Raw genomic sequence first — 9,047 nt, 5'->3', positions numbered from 1 at the left:
TTCAATACAAGGAATTAGGATTAAGGGAAAGAAATATATAAGAGATATATTTAAAAAAATGAATGTAGTGGGGAAGCTAGGTAGCTCAGTGGGTAGAGCACCAGTCTTGGAGTCAGGAGGACCTGAGTTCAAATCCGGTATCAGACACATAATAATTACTTAGCTGTGTGACCTTGGGCAAGTCACTTAACCCTACTGCCTTGTAAAAAAACACAAAAAAGTGAATGTAGTGTTCATCAGATTCAGAAGGTTTTTTTGTTTTGTTTTGCTTTTCTCACTCTGGATGGGGATACCATTGTTCATAACCAGCCTAATAGGATTGTCCTAGCTCTCTGAACTACTGAGAGGAGCTGCATCCATCAAGGTTGATCATCTCACAATGTTGTTAATATGTAGAATTTTCTCTTAGTTCTTCTTCCTTCATTGAGCATCAGATCCTGCAATTCGTTCCATACTTCTCTAGAGTTTCATCATTTATGGTTTCTAAAATAACAATAGTATTTCATAGCATTCATAGACCATACCTTGTTCAACCATTCTCCACTTGATGGTTATCTCCTTGGTTTCCAATTCTTTGTCACTACAAAAAGAGCTGTAACTTGTGGGACTTTCTCCATTTTTTATGATTTCTTCTGGATATAAGCCTCGTATTGGAATTGCTAGGTCAAAGGATATGATCAATTTTATTCTCTTTGGGCATAGTTCCATATTACTCTCCAGAATGGTTGCATCAGTTCACAACTCCACCAGTAATGCATTAATGTCCTAATCTTTTCACAACCTCTACAAGAATGGTCATTTTCCCTTTTAGTCATCTTAGCCAATGTGAAACATATGAAGTGATATCTCATAGTTGTTTTAATTTGCATTTTTCTAATGATTATATATGGCTTTAATTTCTTCATTTGAAAACTATCTGTTCATATCATTTGATCATTTATCAATTGGGGAATGACTGGTAGCATTATAAATTTGATGTAATTCTCTCTATATTTTAGAACTTCCACCTTTATCAGAATCCCTAGCTCTGAAAATTGTTTCCCAGCTTTCTGTTTTCCTTCTACTTTTGGCAGCATTGATTTTATTAGTGCAAAGACTTTTTAATTTTTAATGTTCAAAATCATCTATTTTGCAATTTATAATGTACTCTATTTCTTGTTTGGTCATAAATTTCTCTCTTACAGATAGAGTATTTCTTGGTCTATTAATTTATCTATGGTGTTGTACTTTATGTCTAAATCTTGTACCTATTTTGACCTTATTTTGGTAGAGTTTGAGATGTGGGTCTAATTTGCAGTTCTCTAATCAATAATGATTTGGAATATTTTTCATATGATTATATGTAGCTTTAATTTCTTCATTTGAAAGCTGTTCATATTCTTTGACCATTTATCAATTGGGAATGCTTATTACCTTATAAATTTGATGCAATTCTCTATATATTTTAGAAATGAGACCTTTACCAGAATTCATAGTTGTGAAGATTGTTTCCTAGCTTTTTGGTTTCCTTCTTATTTGGGGAGCATTGATTTTATTAGTGAAATAACTTTTTAATTTAATATAGTCAAAATCATTAATTTTTCAGTTTATAATGTGCTCTAATTCTTGTTTGGCCATAAATTTATCCCCTCTCCATGGATCTTATAGACAGAGTATTTCTTGGTCTATTAATTTATCCATAGTATTGTTCTTTGTGTCTAATTTCTGTGCTCATTTTGACCTTATTTTGGTACAGGATGTGAGATGTGGGATCTATGCCTAGTTTTTGCCATACTATTTTCCAGTTTTCTCAACAATGTTTATCAGATAGTGAGTTCTTTTCCCAGAAGCTAATATTTTTGGGTTTGTCAAACAGTAGATTACTTGTAGTCTTCTTTTGAACCTATACTAATCCACTGATCCATTACTCTATTTCTTAGCCAGTACCAATAGTTTTCATGACTGTTACTTTATAGTATAGTTTTAGATTTGGTACAGCTAGGCCACATTCCTTTACATTTTTTTCATCATTTCTCTTGATATTATTGACCTTTTGTTGATCCAGATAAATTTTGTTACTATTTTTTCTAGCTCAGTAAAATAAATATTAGATAATTTGATTGGTATACACTGAATAAGTAATTTAATTTGAATAGAGTTGTCATTTATATTAGATTAGCTATTCCTAACCATGAAAAATTGACATTTTTCCAATTGTTTACTTTTGACTATTTGTGTGAGAAGTGCTTTGTAATTGTGTTCATACAGTTTCTATTTGCCTTAGGTGGTAGGTTTTCAAGCATTTAATGTTGTCTGCAGTTGCTTTAAATGGAATTTCTTTATCTCTTGCTCTTGGGCTTTGTTGTTCATATATAGAAATGTTGATGATTCATGTGGGTTTATTTTATATCTTGCTACTTTTCTGAATTTCTTAATTGTTTCAAGGAGTTTTTAGGTGATTTTCTTGGATTCTCTAAGTATACCTTCACATCATCTGCAAAGAATGGAAAGCTTTGTTCCTCATTGTAGATTCTGATTCCTTCAATTTCTTTTTTTTCTCTTATTGCTAAAGGTAACATTTCTAATACTATATTGAAGAGCATTGGTAGCGGGTATCTTTGTCTCATCCCTGATCTTATTGGAAATGTTCCCAGTTTATCCTTATTACATATAATATTTGTTGATGGTTTTAGATATATACTACTTCTTGTTTTAAGGAAAAATCCATTTATTCCTTTATTTTCTTTTTTTTTAATAGGAGTGGATTTTGTATTTTATCAAAGACCTTTTCAGCACCTATTGAAAAAAATCATGTGATTTCTGTTGGTTTTCCTATTGATATGTTTAATTATGCTGAGGGTGTTCCTAATATTGAACTATCTCTGCTGACCTGGTATAAATCCCACCTGATCATATTGTATTATCCTAGCAATAACTTGCTGTTATTTCTTTCATTTAAGATTTTTTTACATAATGTTCATTAGGGAGATTGGACTATAATTTTCTTTGCCTGTTTTGGTTCTTCCTAATTTATATATCAGTTACATATGGGTATCATAAAAGGAATTTGGCAGAACTCCTCTTCTTCTATTTTTCAAAATAGTGTATGTAGAGTAGGAATTAATTGTTCCTTTAATTTGTGGTAGAATTCACTTGTAAATCTACCTGGACCTGGAGATTTATTTTTTCTGAGGGAGTTTCTTGATTATTTCTTCAATTTTTTCTAAAATGGTAGTATTTCAATATTTTATTTCTTCTTCTGTTAATCTGGATGGTTTGTATTTTTGTAAATATTTGTCCATTTCACTCAGGTTTATTTATTGGCATGCAGTTAAGCAAAAATAGCTTCAAATTATGTCTTTAATTTCCTCCTTAAATTTCCACCCTTTTCATTTTTGATAATGTTAATTTGGTTATCTTATTTTCTTTTTTAAAATCAGATTAATCAAATGTTTATTTATTTCATTATTTTTTTATAAAACCAATGCTGTTTTATTTATTAATCAATAATTTTCTTGTTTTTAATTTTATTGCTCTCTCTCTTGATTTTTGGAATTTCTAATTTGGTATTTAATTGGGGATCTTTAATTTGTTCTTTTTCTAGCTTTTTAAGTTGCATACCCAATTCATTGATTTCTTTCTCTATTTTTCATATAAGCATTAAGAGATATATAATTTCCCCTCAAAACTGCCTTGGCTGCATCCCATAAATTTTTATGATGCCTCATTGCTATCATTTTCTTGGATATAATTTTTGATTTACAAGTCAATTCTACCACAAATTAAAGGAACAATTAATTCCTACTCTACATAAACTATTTTGAAAAAATAGAAGAGTTCTGCCAAATTCCTTTTATGATACCAATATGTAACTGATATATAAACCAGGAAGAACCAAAACAGGCAAAGAAAATTATAGCCAATCTATAACCTATCTATGATTTGCTTTTGATTCCCTCATTATTTAAAATTATGTGGTTTCCAATTATTTTTGGTTTATCTTTCCATGACCCTTTATTAAATCTCCTGATCTGAGAACTATGCATTTATTATTTCTGCCTTTCTGCCTTTGATTATAAGAGCTTTATGCCCTACTACATGGCCAGTTTGGGTACAGGTGGTAGTCTTTTCTATCCCCATTAAGTTTTTTTGAGGTCTATCATATCTAAGTTTTCTAAGATTTTATTCACCTTCTTAACTTCTTGTTTATTTTGTGGTTAGATTTATCTAGTACTGAGAGAGGGAGGTTGTGGGTCCTCCATTATCAAAGTTTTGCTATCTGTGTCTCCTTGTAATTCACTCAGCTTTTCCTTTAGGTGCATGCATGGAATCTTATAGTCTGGGAGATTCATTGGTTTCTGTTTGTTCAGTTTTAATTTTTAGTGTTTTATTTCATTCAGTTAACTTTTGTGTTTCATTTTGTAGTTGGACAATTTTATTTTTTGAAGAGTTACATTCTTTTTTTGGTTGGTTATTTTTATTTTTAGATGAGATTATTTCTTTGATAATTTTTCATAATTTTCCTGCATGAGTCATTTTTTTTTCCATTTTTCCTCTTCCTCTCTTCTTGGGTTTTTAAATTCTTTTTTAAAGCTCTTCTCTGGGGGAGCAGATAGGTGGAGCAGTAGATAGAGCACTGGCCCTGGAGTGAGGAGAACCTGAATTCAAATCCATACTCAGACATTTAATAATTACCTAGCTGTGTGACCTTGGGCTTAGCCCCATTGCCTTGCAAAAACCAAAAACAAGTTCTCTGAGCTTTTGGAGTTGAGTCCAATTCATAGACTCTTTTTGAGAATACTCCTGTGAGTAATTTTTCACTGTTTTCTTCTTCTGAGGAAGCATTGCTATCATCTTTATCTGCATAGTAGCTTTCTATAGTGAGGACTCTTTTAGCTTTTTTGGTTCATGTTGAAGTGTCTGAAATCTAATCCTGGATATAGGGAGAATAGACCCAAACTTTTTATGCTGGGACTGGGACCTGATCCCTGGATTGTCATTGGCCAAGTTGTTGCCTCTGCAGTCCAGGCCTTGCCTTTGCAGAGATTTGTTTCCTCCTTTATGTTCAGATTCTGTCTATGAACATGATTTGTTCCTAACCTAGTCCTGTCTTTTTCCCCAGTCTTCCAGGGTTCAGACTGTGGGATTGGGACTTTCCTTACTTGCTTGCTATCTTACTGTTGGGACCTATGCTATTGTCAAGCTGTGGAGATCTAGTATGCATTGTGGCTAAAAGACTTCCACTAGCTTTCTGGCTCTCCTACCTCCCTGGACTTTACTTCCCCTTTTCTCCCAAAGACATAGAGCTTCAGTGAAGATCCTCCATGATGTCTACCATTGAAAATTTTTGGGATTTTGTCTTTTTCTTGGTGGGACCTGTAACTTTAAAGTCTGCAGAGGTTTCCTTTAGCTTTGTGTAGGGAAAAGCTCCTAGAGTATACTAGCTTCAAGACACCATCTTGGCTCCACTCCAAAAGTCCATTAAAAAAACTAATATTTCTAATACACTAAATAATAATAGTGGTGATAATGGGCATTCTTGTTTCATCTGTGATATTTTTGGGAATGCTTCTAACTTATTTCCATTGCATACAATGCTTGCTAATGGTTTAGATAGGATCTGCTATTATTTTAAAGAACACTGTGTTTATTCCTATACTCTCTAGTGTTTTCAATAGGAATGGGTGCTGTATTTTGGCAAAAGCTTTTCCAGCATCTATTCATATAACTATATGATTTCTGTTAGATTTGTTAATGATATGGTCAATTATGCTGATAGTGTTCCTAATATCTAATCAATTAATTAACCTGCATTCCTGGTATAAATCCTGCTTGATCATAATATATTATTCTAGTGATAACTTGATGAAATTGCTTTGTTAATGTTTTATTTAACATTTTTGCATCCATATTCATTAGGGAAATTGATTTATAATTTTCTTTCTCTGTTTCATTGGTACTATAGAAGACATTTGACAGAACTTCTTCTTCACTTATTTTTTTCAAATAGTTTATATAGAATTGGGACTAATTGTTCCATGAATGTTTGGTAGAATTCACTTAAGAATTCATCTGGCCCTGGAGATTTTTTTCTTAGAGAATTCATTGATGGCTTGTTCAATTTCTTTTTTTGAGATGGGGTTATTTAAGTATTTAATTTCCTCTTCTTTTAACCTGGACAGTTTATATTTTTGTTTCATTTCAACCGTTTCATTTAGATTATTAAATTTATTGCCATTCAGTTGGGCAGCATAGCTTTGATTTATTACTTTAATTTTCTCCTCTTTGGTGGTAAATTCACCTTTTTTGTTTTTGATACTTGTAATTTGGCTTTCTTCTATCTTTATTTATTTTATTAGATTTTCATAAAACCAACTCTTAGTTTTATTTATTAATTCAATGGTTTTCTTACTATTGTTTTTTATTAATTTCTCCTTTAATTTTCAATGTCTAATTTGGTATTTAATTGGAAAATTTTAAATTTGTTCTTTCTCTAGCTTTTTTAGTTGCATGCTCAATTCATTGATTTCCTCTTTCTCTATTTTATTCATGTAAGCATTTACAAATATAATATTTCCTCTAATAATTGCTTTGGACTGTATCCCACAAGTTATGGTATGTTACCTTCTTATTGCCATTGTCTTGGATGAAATTGTTAATTATTTCTATGATTTATTGTTATATTATTGTTTGACTTAATCTTTAAAATTTGGTTATTTAGCTTCCAATTAATTTTAGGTCTATCTCTCCATGGCCCTTTATTGCATGTGATTTTTATCGCAACATGATCTGAAAAAGATGCATTTAATATTTCTGCTTTTTTGCATTTGGTTGTGAAGTTTTTAATGCTCTATTACATGGTAAATTTTTTGTAGGTGCCATGTACTGCAGAAAAAAGATATATTCCTTTCTATTACCATTCAGTTTTCTCTAGAGGTCTATCACATTTAAGTTTTTCTAACATTCTATTCACCTCCTGGACTTCCTTCTTGTTTATTTTATGGTTAGATTTATCTAATCTGAGAGAGGGAAGTTGAAGTCTTCTACCAGTATAGTTTTGCTCTCTTTCTTGCAATAACTTGTTTACCTTCTCCTCTAATAATTTGGATGCTATATTGCTTGGTGCATACATTTGTATTGAAATTACTTCATTATATAGGGTATCTTTTAGAAAGATGTAGTTTTCCTTCCTTATCCCTTTTAATGGGATCTATTTTTGTAATTGCTTTGTCTGTGATAAAGATTGCTACTCTTGCTTTTTCACTTCAATTGAAGCATGATATATTCTGCTTCAGTCTTTTCTTTACTTAGTGTGTATCTCTCCGCTTCAAATATGTTTCTTGTAAGCAGCATATTGTAGAATTCTAGTTTTTAATCTACTCTTCTTTCTACTTCTATTTTATGGGAGAGTTCATCCCATTCACATTCATAGCAATAATTACTAACTTCATTACCCTCCATGCTATTTTCTCCCCATTTTTACTTTTATCTCCTCCTTTCACCATATCTCTCCTCACCAGTGTTTTACTTCTGAATACTGCATTCCTTCCATCTGTTTCCCCTTCTATCAGCCACCCTCTGTTTTCTTCCCTCTTCCCCCTTTTCCCCTTTCCCTTTCTTCCTCCTCTCTCATCTATCAATCCCTCCTTCCCTTCCCCTCCTAATAGTTGAAGGGTAAGATAAATTTCTAAACCCAACTGAGTATATGCATTATTCCCTATTTGAGTCAAGTCCAATGAAAGCAGAATTCAGAAGTAGTTCTCACCTCCCTTCTTTCCCTCTATCTTTGCATCTTTTCATGAGTTGTAAATTACCTCATACTGTCTCACTCTTCCTCCCATCTCATTACAATCCATCTCCTTTTAAATGTCTTAATTTTTTAAAACCATTCCATCAAAATCAACTTATCCTCATACCTTCTGTCTAAGTATACTCCCTCTAATGGCATTGTGATTCTCAGGTAGGAATGGAACCAGTTAAATCTTATTGAATAACAGTCTTTTTCCTTTTTCTTGTTTACTTTTTCCATATATCTCTTGAGTCTCCTGGCTGAAGATCAAATTTTCTGTTCAGCTCTGGTCTTTTCATCAGGAAAGTTTGAAAGTCACATATTTCATTAAATGTCCATCTTTTCCCCCTGAAAGAATATGCTCAGTTTTACTAGGTAGTTGATTCTTGTTTATAGTTCAAGCTCCCTTGCCTTCTAGCATATCATAATCCATGTCCTTTGATCCTTTAATGTTGATGCAGCTAGGTCCTGTGTAATTCTGACTGTGGCTTCTTGGTATTTGAATTGCTTCTTTCTCACTGCTTGAGAAAGGATATTCTCTTTGATCTGGTAATTCTGGAGTTTGACTTTAATATTTGTTGGCATTTTCATTTTGGGGTCCCTTTCAGGAAGTGATTGGTGGAATTTTTCAAGAACCATTTTTGCCCTCTGGTTCCTGGAGATCAGGGCAGTTCTCCAAGACTATTTTCCTGTAGAGTGATATCTAGGCTCTCTTTTTTGATCATGGCTTTCAAGTGGTCCAATAATTCTTAAATTATCTCTCTTGGATCTATTTTCCAGGTCAGTTGTTTTAACAATGAAGTATTTTATATTTTCCTCTATTTTTTCCTTTTTTTTAATAATTTTTGTTTGACAGATTCTTGGTGTCTCATGGAGTCATTAGCTCCCACTAGTCTCTGACTATTTTTCTGGTAAATGTTTTCTTAAGTTAGATTTTGCATCTTCTTTCCATTTGGTCAATTATACTTTTAAAGGAGCTGTTATCTTTTTCCATTTACCCAATTATATTTTTGAAGGAATTATTTGCTTTTTGCATTTCCCCAGTTGTATTTTTGAATCTACCACCCTTCAAGGGAAAGATTGATTTATTTTTTATATTTTTAAAATTTAAGGCAATGGGTTTAAGAGTAACTTGCCCAAGGTCACACAGCTAGGCAGTTATTAAGTGTCTGAGGCCAGATCCGAACTCAGGTCCTCCTGACTCCATGGCTAGTGCCATCCACTGTGCCACCTAGTTGCCCCTGTTCATTTTCTCTTACATTTCTTTTCCCAATTTTTC

Source organism: Macrotis lagotis, chromosome 1, assembly GCF_037893015.1.
Source record: "Macrotis lagotis isolate mMagLag1 chromosome 1, bilby.v1.9.chrom.fasta, whole genome shotgun sequence".
In the NCBI taxonomy this organism is placed as follows: Eukaryota; Metazoa; Chordata; class Mammalia; order Peramelemorphia; family Peramelidae; genus Macrotis; species Macrotis lagotis.
Note: the sequence above shows the minus strand (reverse complement) of the source record.